The sequence below is a fragment of the Aethalodelphis obliquidens genome, unplaced genomic scaffold, assembly GCF_003676395.1.
Source record: "Aethalodelphis obliquidens isolate GAN/ISIS:26980383/991018 unplaced genomic scaffold, ASM367639v1 scaffold14, whole genome shotgun sequence".
Taxonomy (NCBI): Eukaryota; Metazoa; Chordata; class Mammalia; order Artiodactyla; family Delphinidae; genus Aethalodelphis; species Aethalodelphis obliquidens.
Genome location: NW_020837958.1, coordinates 19,590,489 through 19,602,770, shown reverse-complemented (window position 1 = coordinate 19,602,770; position 12,282 = coordinate 19,590,489). Strand labels below are relative to the sequence as shown.

At 33.6% G+C, this 12,282-nt stretch overlaps 1 protein-coding gene across 6 annotated transcripts in view; it reads left to right on the top strand.

Moving 5' to 3' along the window:
* Nucleotides 1-12,282, top strand: part of METTL15 (methyltransferase 15, mitochondrial 12S rRNA N4-cytidine) — a 247,913-nt gene that overhangs the window by 5,696 nt on the left and 229,935 nt on the right. The window lies entirely within an intron of this gene.

Genomic DNA, 12,282 nt, shown 5'->3' with positions numbered 1-12,282 from the left:
ACCCCATACCCATTAGCATTCACTCCCCATTGACCCCCTTCTTGCCCCTGACAACCACTAATCTATTTTTTGTCTATATGGATTTGTCTAATCTGGACATTTCATATCAATGAATTCATACAATATGCGGTCTTTTCCACCTGCCTTCTTTTACTTAGCATGTTTTCAGTATTTATCCACATTTTAGCGTTTGTCGGTACTTCATTTCTTTTTATTCCTGAATCATTCCGTTGTATGGATATGACTTCTATTTTTTTTATCCATTGATCAATTGATGAGATTTATGTTTCCACATTTGCACTACTCTGAGTAATGCTGCTATGAACATCATGTACAAGTTTTTGTGTGGACATGTATTCAGTTCTCTTGGGCATGTATCTAGGAGTGGAATTACTGGGTCATATGGTAACTTTTTGCCTAACTTTTTGAGAATCTGCTAAGCTGTTTTCCAGAGTTGATTAGTTTTGTCAAATAACAGTTTTAAAAGGAAAAGAACATTATTCCAGCTATGTGGTTAGGGTATGAAAACTGAATTCTAGTATAGCTTCTTGAGAATTTTCGTATCTTTTTAGGAATGACTGGAGACAAAGATAAAAATCTGAATTCCTGTCCCCTGTTTTCTTAGGCTTAGTTTTCAGCTACCTTTCTGTCTTACTGAGAGTTCTCCAGAGATATAGGACCAACAGAATATGTGTGTCTGCGTGTGTGTGTGTGGTGGTGGGGTGTATGGTGTATGTGTGTATAAAGAGAGAGAGAAAGAGAGATTGTTTGATTGATTTTAAGGAATTAACTCACATGATTATAGAGGGTTGGTAAATTCAGAATCTGCACAGTAGGCTGGTAGGCCGGAGACCCAGGTAAGATTTCCAGGTTGAGTCCAAAGGCAGTTGGCTGGCAGAATTCCTCCTTGTGCCAGGGAGGTCAGTGTTTGTTCTATTAAGGCTTTCTAGTGATTAGATGAGACCCACCCATTATATGGAAGGTAATCTGCTTTACTCAGTCCAGCAATTTAAATGTTAATTCTTATCTAAAAATACCTTCACAGAAACATCCAGAGTAATATATGACCAAATATCTGGGCACTATGGCTCAGCCAAGTTGACATATAAAATCATCCATCATACTTGCCTTATTTATAGTGTTGCTAACAGGATTGTATAAGGTCTTAGGTATGAAAATCTTTAAAATCTATAAAAAGTTCACAAAAATGTTAGGTGATACAATATCCAAAAAGAAAAAACTAGTCTTTCTGAAAATTAATCACATTTACCAAAGGAAAAGAAATCTTTATCATTGTAAGTTTTCATTAAATGTCTGTTTATAACTTTATGCTGATAGTAATTAGCATACTGACTTCCAAACTATGATCTCTTATTCTAGAAGCTACTATTATTACCTGAATCAGTTATATTCATTTTAAAAGCCATTCTTTGTTTCTTTTCCCAACATATAGTGGCTTAGTAGTTAAGAGCAAAGATTCTATAACAAGACTGTGTAGGTTTGAACCCATTGTCTAGTACGCATGTGTGTGTGAACACATACACACAGCTCTTAAAAAGCCATCAGTGATAGGACTTAGGTTGCTTTATCATAAAAAATATTCTGTTTACCTTGTCCTCAGGCAGTATATATATAATGAAATAAACCCAGTATTCTTTTTTTTTTTTTTTTTTTTTTTTTAAGTGGTACGCGGGCCTCTCACTGTTGTGGCCTCTCCCGTTGCGGAGCACAGGCTCCGGACGCGCAGGCTCAGCGGCCATGGCTAACGGGCCTAGCCACTCCGCTGCATGTGGGATCTTCCCAGACCGGGGCACGAACCCGTGTCCCCTGCATTGGCAGGCGGACTCTCAACCACTGCGCCACCAGGGAAGCCCCAAACCCAGTATTCTTAAATGAGATTATGTGTTTAAAGTATTTGGCTAAATGCTGTCACATAGTAGGGACTCCAAAATATACATGAAAATGTAAGTTAAAAAATTAAATTGGATAAAACTTCCTGTTAAGTATGACTTCATCAAAATGAAATTCTCTTCATTTCCTTTAAAGGTTCATAAGGCAAGGATAGTAATTAAAACTCATACCAAAATGTGAGTTTTAAAATGTATGTATAAATATATATATTTGAGATATATATGAGAGGGGAGGGGCAGTTAGTAAAAATGTGAAACTGGATTTGATGGCTTGAATTTGATCTCTGGAACCAGAAACCAAATTAATTGTATAAATTTGCTGAACCCTAGTAGCAAAAACCAAATGTTTATTTTGCAATAACCCATGAAGTAGAAAAACAACCAAACAAAAACAAACCTGGCTAAGTCTCCTCCTAATTCAGTACTGGATCTGCCTTTTTTTTTAAAAACCAAGTGGGATAAAATTAGGCGATTCTACAACTTGACCTACCCTGCTGTTTCATTCTGTTCAAGTTCGTGACAATTGTAATGTTGGTTTATTTTGACATTTCCATTGTTCTGATTTGAGTTGGGTTTTCTAGTAACTTTTTATAGAAAGTTTAATTTTATGAATGTTATTTATGAGAAATTTAATGTGAGGTACACTTATAGAGACAATGTTATTTCTTACCATTTCTGCTGTCTGGCAGACAGCTTTATTCACTATTCCCTTAATCTTCAAGTAATAAAGAACTACTGACAGTCCTTGGACAGGAAAGGTCTTCATTTCTTCCAGAACCCATTATTTGCTGCTTTTCTTCCTGAGCCTTTTCTCCAAAATCATTTTCCTTTGCAAACTATGAGTCATACATTCACCTGTATCAATCACCTACTTAATTACTGTTTTTCACATCACCTTCAATGATAAATTTACAAATGAAACTTTGATCATAATAGGAACTTTAAATATAGTTTTGAGTGAGGCCTCAGTCATTTGATAATTATTTCCTCTTCTTTAATATTTAAAAGATGCTTACTTAAAGAAAATAATTGATTGTGGTAATTTCTTCTGCATCATAGCCAACTCACTACACGTTAACTTAGTTTTGCAAATACATGCAAAATATTTATGAGTTTGAATTAAAAGAATAAAATTCCTCTTCCTCTTCCTTGGGAGGTACAGAAGGAATTAAATAAATTATAATTCTTCTCCTTGCCCCATTTTCATTATTTCATAGTCTCGGTGAATAATTTTTGTAAGAAAGTATTACTTGTTCTAAAGACATTTTTCTTGCTCCTGAGGATGTTTTAGTGTAGGCTACCTTGGTCAATTTTTTATTCCTTATTTCTGAAAGCTGGAGAAAATATGCATGATCCTGTCTAGTTGAAAATGATAGCAGTTTGAAGGATATAGGAGTCTTGGTATTCTTGGTATTCTTTGCCCAGTAGTATTGCTAATGTAGCTTGGTGCCTTAGAGTTTCTATAGGAGTGATAAGTTATGAGGGACATGATGGTCATGCAAGGACTAGTACCAGTACCAGTACCAGTACTAGTACCAGTAGATGTGTAATTTCATATAAGTAACTTATCATGCCTCTGCCTCAGATTTCTCATCTGTAAAATGAAGAAATACAACCTATCTCATATGGTCATTGTAAGGGTAAATCGCTTAGAATGATATATTCTGAGTAGTATGAGCTCAATAAACATTATCTGATACTATTATGGGGATTAGGAAGGTCAGCATTGGTAGCTAGATACAACAAAATTCAGGAGAAAAATGCCAGGAGGCAGCAAAGGTGAAAATAAATGTTCCAGCAAAGGTGGAACCAACATGTTTGGAACTGAAAAAGTACCGTTTCTTTTGCCTGAACCATTCTTCACATCTTGAGTTAAATTTCACTTTCTCAGGGAAGCTTTTCTGGAGCCTACAGAGGAGGACGGTCTCCTGATTAGTACATTCATGGAGTTATATACTTTTCTTTCATAGGACTTATAATAATTTATAATTATAATTTTTTAATGAGATTATTTATTCAGTGGACATCTCTCCTAGCAGACTGCCCTCCATGAAAGTCATGGACATCTTTATCTTGTCTACCATTGTATCATTATATCTTCAGGGCCTAGCATAAGGACTGTAACATGGTGGCTTTGTAATGATTTTTAAGGGAATGAATAAAAGAGTAAACTGGAGGACAGATGTGAGGCACAGATAAAAGGAATGTCCCTCGGGTACTATGGTAGCTTCTCAGGCTCAAGACTTATATGATTCCAGCCTCAGTGTGGCAGGCCCAGTCTGATGACGTAACTGGAGAAATCTGGGGAAGGAACAGATATGAGGACTGAGAAAATGAGTTGGTACCTAACTGATGCAAAATAGATTATGATAAATGTCAGGCTAAGGTTATACGGTTGGGTTTCTAAATATTCAAAATAAGTATTTAATCTATTTTGATAGTCTAACATTTAACATTAGTTTCATCATTACTTGATTTACCAAAGCTGTCGTGGTACAAGATATGATAATTTTCTTTCTAAAAAACGCCCTATGCTCTATATAATGGATTTTTCTTAACATCAGTTGCAGTATTTCACTTGTTTTACTTTAAATCCTTTATAATCTTTAAACAGAGAGTGAACATCAAAGAGAAAATCCTGGGACTATAGGTTTACTGTCTTTAAATATTAAAGGCTGATCGATAACAGAAAGGAGGAGTTTATTTTGTTTAACCTCAAATTATTGAAAAAGTTAGGAACTTTTATATGAGACAGGACCTGTACTATAGCACATGTAGGGAGATGCATTATTTTCCTAAAGAAAGAACTATTAAATTTCAGATAGAATGGACTGTGTCAAGATGCAGTGTCCTCTCCTTTATTTTTTAACATATAGCTTTCTTGGAAGCAAATTTTTATTTTACACTTCTTTCTACCATTGTTTATTTGAAAAATGTTTCTGTTTTAAAGCATTGTGTAGCTAGTTAAGTGACCTATGTATCAAAATACCTTCAGGAATGTGATATTTCCAGTGTTGTACTGGTAAATATGTAACACCTGGTGTGTGGATCAGGGTGGGGTACGGATTTAAAAAAAACCAAAAACCTTGATTTATTTTGTTTGCAGATTCCCATTAAATACAAATTCCTACCATGCACATTTCAAGCTACTAATCTGGTGTCACTGAATGTAGCATTAGGAAGAAATATGTACAGTTGGCTCCCTCTAGCTAGTGTGAATAACACTGGATAGGACCCTCATGGTTGTTGCCATTAGATATCTGTAGATTATATAATGGCAAAAATTTTTGCCTGACAATTCTGAAAATTAGTACAGTCTGTAAATTTTTCCCTTAGTTTGACATTCCCTCGTTAAGACTTATATTTTATGTTTCTCCTGGAAGGTACCATGGTGTAGCCATAGAATACTGTTCTCATCTACTTTTTAACAGTGGTATTCTTTTTTTCTCTCTCTAATAAACAATCCATCCCAAATATAAAACAGGTTAAAAATGGTATTGTATAGTATGAATTTGTTTATGTAATTTACTTGTTATCAAGTCCATTATGCATTATGTAACAGTGAGACATTTTGTTGGGTGCAAAAACTTTGAAATCAACATCAGTGTCTTTTTTTTTTTGCACAATTTGGATTCACACAGGTAAATAAATAATAAAAATGTAACTGTTTTGTAAACAGTTTTCCTGGGATCTCAGGAAAACTGAGATTAATTAAAATTCTAAGAGAATTTTAATTAAATCAAAAAGGCCATTTTAGTAAAAAAATATTAATTAAAGGTTCAGTACAGCAATAAGATAAAGCAATTATAAATATTTATGCACCTAATGTCAGACCATCAAAATAAATGAAGCAAAAACTGACAGAATTGAAGGGAGAAAGAGACAGTGCTACAATAATAGTTAGAGACTTCAATGCCCCACTCACAATAGTCTATAGAACAAGCAGACAGAATATAAATAAGGAAATAGAGGACTTAACACAATAAACCAACTAGATCTAACATTTACAGAACACTCTACCCAACATCAACAGCATACACGTCTCAAGTGCACATGGGATATTTTCCAGGATAAACCATATGTTAAGCTATAAATTCAGTCTCATAGATTTTAAAAGACAGATATCATTTAAAGTATCTTCTCCAGTAGCAATGGGATGAAGTTAGAAATCAATAACAGAACAAAATCTGGAAAATTCATGAATTTGTGGAAATTAAACAACCCACTCTTAAACAACCAATGGATCAAAGAAATCACAAGGGAAATTAGAAAATACTTAGAGATGAATGAAAACAAAAACACAATATACCAGAACTGAAGGCACACAGTAAAAGAAGTGCTAAGGGAGAAATTTATAACTATAAATGCTTAGATTAAAAAAAACAAGAAAGTTCTCAAATCAGCAACCTAGCTTTACAACTTAAGCAACTAGGAAAAGAAGAATAATGAAACCCAAAGAAAAACAATGAAGAAAATCAGTGGAACCAAATTGAAGGGACCAACAAAGTTGACAATCTTAGCTGGAAGGTCTAAGAGAAAAAGAGAGAAGACTCAAATTACTAAACTGAAAATGGGGACATAACCACCAGTTCTACAAAAATAGAAAGGGTTATATAAGAGTACTATGAACAGTTGTATGCCAACAAATTGGATAACCTAGATTAATTGGATAAATTCCTAGAAACCACAGAAGCTACCAAGACTAAATCATGAAGAAATAGAAAATCTGAATAGACCTATAACTAGTAAGGGGATTGAATCAGTAATCAAAAAATCTCTTGACAAAGGAAAGCCCCAGACCTGATGGCTTCACTGGTGAATTCTACTAAACATTCAAAGAAGAATTAATATTAACCCTTCTCAGACTTTTCTAAAAAACTGAAGAGGAGGAGATACTTTCTAACTCATCCTATGCGGCCAGCATTTTCTTGATACCAAAGCCGGACAAAGACACTACAAGAAAAGAAAACTACAGACCAATATCCCTTATAAACACTGACACAAAAATCCTCAATAAATACTAGCAAACAGAATTCAGCATCACACTGATAGAATTATACAGCATGACCAAGTAGGATTTATTCCTGGAATGCAAGGATGGTTCAACATATAAAAATCGATCGGTGTAATATGCCACATCAACAAAATGAAGGGAAAAAAAATGTAATCATCTTAATCAGTGCAGAAAAAACGTTTTACAAAATTTAACACCTTTTCATGATAAAAACACTCAACAAACTAGAATAGAAGGAAACTACCTCAACCTAATAAAAGCCTTACATGGAAAAACCCACAGTAAATATCATACTCTGTGAAAGACTGAAAGTGTTTTCCCTAAGATCAGGAACAAGGCAGTGATGCCCACTTTCACCAATTCTGTTCAACATACTACTAGAAGTTCTAACTGGAGCAGTTAGTCAAGAAAAAGAAGAAAAAGGCATCCATATTGGAAAGGAAGAAGTAATATTATCTGTGCAGATGATATGATCTTATATGTAGAAAACCCTATAGATCCCATACACAAACCCAAACCAAAACAAAACCTGAAGAACTTATAAATAAATTCGGTAAAGTAGCAGGATACAAAGGCAGCACACAAAAATCACTATACATGAACAATCAATAATCTGAAAAGAAAATTATGATATAGTTCCATTTACAATAGCATTGAAAAGAATAAAATGCTTAGGAATAAACTTAAGCAAGGAGTTGAAAGACTTGTACAATGAAATCCACAAGACATTTCTAAAAGAAATTAAAGAAGACATAAAAAAGATAAACGCATCCTGTGTTCATGGATTTGAGTACTTAATGTTGTTAAAAGGTCAATATTACCCAAAGCAGTCTACAGATTCAATGAAATTTGTTCCAAAATCCCAACAATGTTTTTTGTAGAAATAGCAAAATCCATCCTAAAATTCATTTGGAATCTAAAGGGACCCTGAATAGTCAAAACAATCTTGAAAAAGAACAAACCTGGTGGAATCATGCTTCCTAATTTCAAAACTTACTACAGAAGTACAGTAATCAAGAGTGTGGTACTGGCGTAAAATCAGACATACAAACCAATGGAATAGAAAAGAAAACCCAGAAATAAACCCTCACATATATGGTCAAATGATTTTTGACAAGGGTGACAAGATCATTCAACGGGGAAAGGACAGTCTTTTTAACAAATGGTGCTGGGAAAACTGGATATCTACAGAGAGAACAATGAAGTTGGGCTCTTATCTAATACTACATAAAAAATTTACTCTAAATGGATCAAAGACCTAAATACAACACCTAAAACTGTAACACACTTAGAAGAAGACATAGAACAAAAACTTTACAACATTGGATTTAGCAGTGATTTCTTGCATATAACACCAAAGGACAGATAGCAAAAGACAAAAATAGATAAATTGTACTTCATGAAAATTTTAAAAATTTGTGCATGAAAAGACGCTATTCACAGAGTTAAAAAGGTGACTCACAGAATGGGAGAAAATATTTGCAAATCATATATCTGATAAGGATTCAATATCCAGAATATATAGAGAACTTTTAAAACTCAACAACACAAAACAATCTGATTCAAAAATGGGCAAAGAACTTGAACAGACATTTCTCCAAAGAAGATATACAAATGGCCAATAAGCACATGAAATTGATGCTCAAGATCACTAATCATTAGGGAAATACAAATCAAAACTATAATGGGATACCACCCCACACCCATTAGAATGCCTACTGTCAAAAAAATCAGAAAACAAGTGTTGGTGAGGATGTGGAGAAATTGGAACTCTTGTGCACTGCTGGTGGGAATGCAGAATGATACAGATGCTGTGAAAAGCAGTATGGCAGTTCCTCAAAAAATTTAAAATAGAATATTACCATATGATCCAGCAATTCCACTTCGGGGTATATACTCAAAAGAATTGAAAGACAGGTCTTGAAGCAGTATTTGCACACCCATGTTCATAGCAGCATTATTCACAATACCTCGAGCATGGAATTAACCTAAATGTTCATTGATGGGTGAAGAAAGAAGAAAAATGTGGCCTATACATAAAATAGGGTATTATTCAGCCTTAAAAAGGAAGGGAATCCTGCAGTATGCTACAGCATGGATGAACTATGAAGACATTTTGCTAAGTGAATAAGCCAGTCATGAAAAGACACATACTATATGATTCCACTTACATGAGGCATTTAGTGTAGTCAGACTCATAGGCAGAAAGTAGAATGGTGGCTGCCAAGGGCTGTGAGGGAGGGGAATGGGGTGTTACTGTTTAATAGAAAAGATAAAATGAGTTATGTAAATGGATGGTAGGCATGGTTGCACAACATTATGAATGTATTTAATACCTACCACTGAAAAATACACTTAAAAATGCTTAAGATGGTGGGTTTAAGTTACGTGTATTTTAGCATAATAAAAATTTGTTTTAAAAAAGAGCAAGTTACTGTTTTGAGAAAACACTTCTTTTTATATTAAATTATGGCTTCTAGAAATAGATGATTGTTTTATAATTATATGTCAACATTAAAGTAAAATAAATATTGTTGCTTTTTTATTTTACTGTTGCAGATTCTGTATTTCTTGCAGATTTCTTCTATGTATACTTCTAAAATATGTCTTTAATATATATTTTAAAATCCCATTAGTATTGGATCTCATGATTAGCTTTGTATTTATTATATGCAATATTTTATTAGTACCATATTTATTTAATATGTTATCTGATATTTCAGCTGTTAGTAGCATTTATATGTAGCCTGCACTACCTGGTGATGTGATGAACATTTTACATACTGTTGTTAAGGTATTTAAAATCTTTCAGGGAGTCAACAGTAATAAACACAAAACAATTAGACAATTAAATATTGAATTCTTATATCTGATCATTTAATTATAATTTTTTATCACTCATTTTTTGTTGTAAAAACTACAATTTATCAGCTCTAATGTGTATTAGTTAAACCCATCTTACTCAAAGTATCAAATATAGAAATTCCTCTTAAAAAAAAAAAAAGAAAAGAATTCCTCTTAGAGTTTTAGGGTGGGGCATATGGGAGTATGGATCCCAATGATAAATTTAGCATATTTTCTCTAATGGGAATGTATATATTTAATGCTATTTATAAAATGTTCGTTCATGTTATAAGAAATGTGAAAAATTGATGCAAAAATGAGTTTTTGGGTTAGTTTTTCAAATTTTATTTGGCATATATAAAGAAATAAGGTCTTTAGGTAAATGAGCTACTCAATCATGCCCAAAATGTTAGTTTCTTTAACAGTTCTTTAGAGTTTTAGAAGTATATACATTGTTTATAACTAAAAGGAGAATAACTTGTTCATGCTTATTTTCCCTTAAAGATGTGGTACTATTTAAAATAGTTATTTTACATTTATTTATTTTTATGCACATTTATTTAAATAAATATGTATAATTACATTAGTTTTCATATTGAAATCTTTAATAATTGCAGTGTACTTCTTGAATGTATATCTACCCTTTCTAGTAAGTTTAGTATCCATGAGAATATTCTTGCTTTTCTATCAGTGGCTTAATGCATTTTTATCCCTGTATATAATTATCTTCATTAGAATTTAGAAGCAGATTATAAAGGACATTGGATAAATAAGACCAATAACTTAATTGATTCTTTTGCCTATCCAATGTCTTTAAATTATCTTCTTATAATTTGGTCTTTTTTGTACCCCAGAAGATGAATGTTTCCTATATGTTTGCTATTCAAATATGAGAATTTAAGATTCTTTTTTTCTTTTAAATTTAACTTAAAAGGTAATTAGAAATTACAGTTTTTGGTTCAGCGATAATCCCCAAATATATGTGGTTCCATGGTTACGAAAATGATCTTCCATTTCTAAATGTCAGACATAAGTACTGAACTTTAAAATTTATTTGAGCAGGAAGAAAACAAAGGTCCATTCTGTAAGGGAAGCTCAGAGAAAGAAAAAGGAGAAACAGGTGAGGTTTTTCTGTTCACAAAGCACATTTGCATGAGTCATTCTGAGTACTGGTTACTGTCTATTTAGGTCAGCACTAGTCCCTGATCAATAGTCTAATCATAGTTACTGCAAGAGGCTAGGTCCAGTGGTTTTTTTTCTAGGTCCCATATTATTTTTGTTAAAAGTGGTAGGAAGTGTACCTTGACCTTGTGAGCTCTAAGAACATTTTATGTTACTCTTCTTCCACTACCTTCTCTTCATATAACAAACTACTTAGCTGTAAGTAGAATACTTAAAATGTTATTTTATAATAAACGAAGTTGCAAAGCTTTATGGTGACTCATCTTGTTGTAATCTGTGAACTCTCTTGTTCTTTCTTTTTTTGTGGGTGCTAGTTTTTGTCTCCTTTGGGTGAAACAAATATTATTTATCAGAAGGTAATGTGCATTTAAAGATTTTATTTACTTTGATGAATGTTGTTTCAGAACGTATTTATATGCATTTTTATGGCTACTTAATTTTTCTTGTTCCCTATAAACTTCCCACTTGGTTTGCTTGAGTCTTTTTTTTTTTTTTTTTTTTTTGCGGTACGCGGGCCTCTCACTGCTGTGGCTTTTCCCGTTGCGGAGCACAGGCTCCGGACGCGCAGGCTCAGCGGCCATGGCTCACGGACCCAGCCTCTCTGCGGCATGTGGGATCCTCCCGGACCGGGGCACGAACCCGTGTCCCCTGCATCGGCAGGCGGACTCTCAACCACTGCGCCACCAGGGAAGCCCGGTTTGCTTGAGTCTTTAATGTATGAGATGTTATATTGCATTGTGTAATAATTTTAAGGATATATTTTATCCTTGTCATATTCATTTGCTCTGTGTGCTATACAGTATTTTTCTGTATTTATAATTACATTTCCAGAAAAAAGCCAATTCTTTCTTTTGTTGTATATTTTTTTCTTTTCGAAATGCAAAAGAAATTAACTCAAAGAAAGGTATAGCATAAATTGACTAGAGCCATCAAGTGACTGAGGCTTAGAGATGGAGATAGAGGGAAAGGGTGCTGTCAAGGGAAGGAAACTGTAAGAGGATGTTTTCAGGAAACAGTGTTAGTACTAAAAAGGGAGACAAACTTCATGAATTTCTATCTTCTCTATATGTTTTCCCTTCTTTTTCCAGCCTCCACGCTACCTTATGTCTCTTCTCTGTGGTTTTGATTTTACCTTCCTTTATAGCAGAAATCATGAAATAATTAAAGCAAATTCAGTCATTCATCCTTCCTCCCACTTTAGAAATGATCTTCAAAATGTTCTTATGAAGACTGACTTTTCCACTAGTACGGAATATTGTCACCAAGATGATTTCTTCTTTGAGTAATACATGTGAAACCAACATTTTTGAATAGAAAGGCTTGATTTTGCTC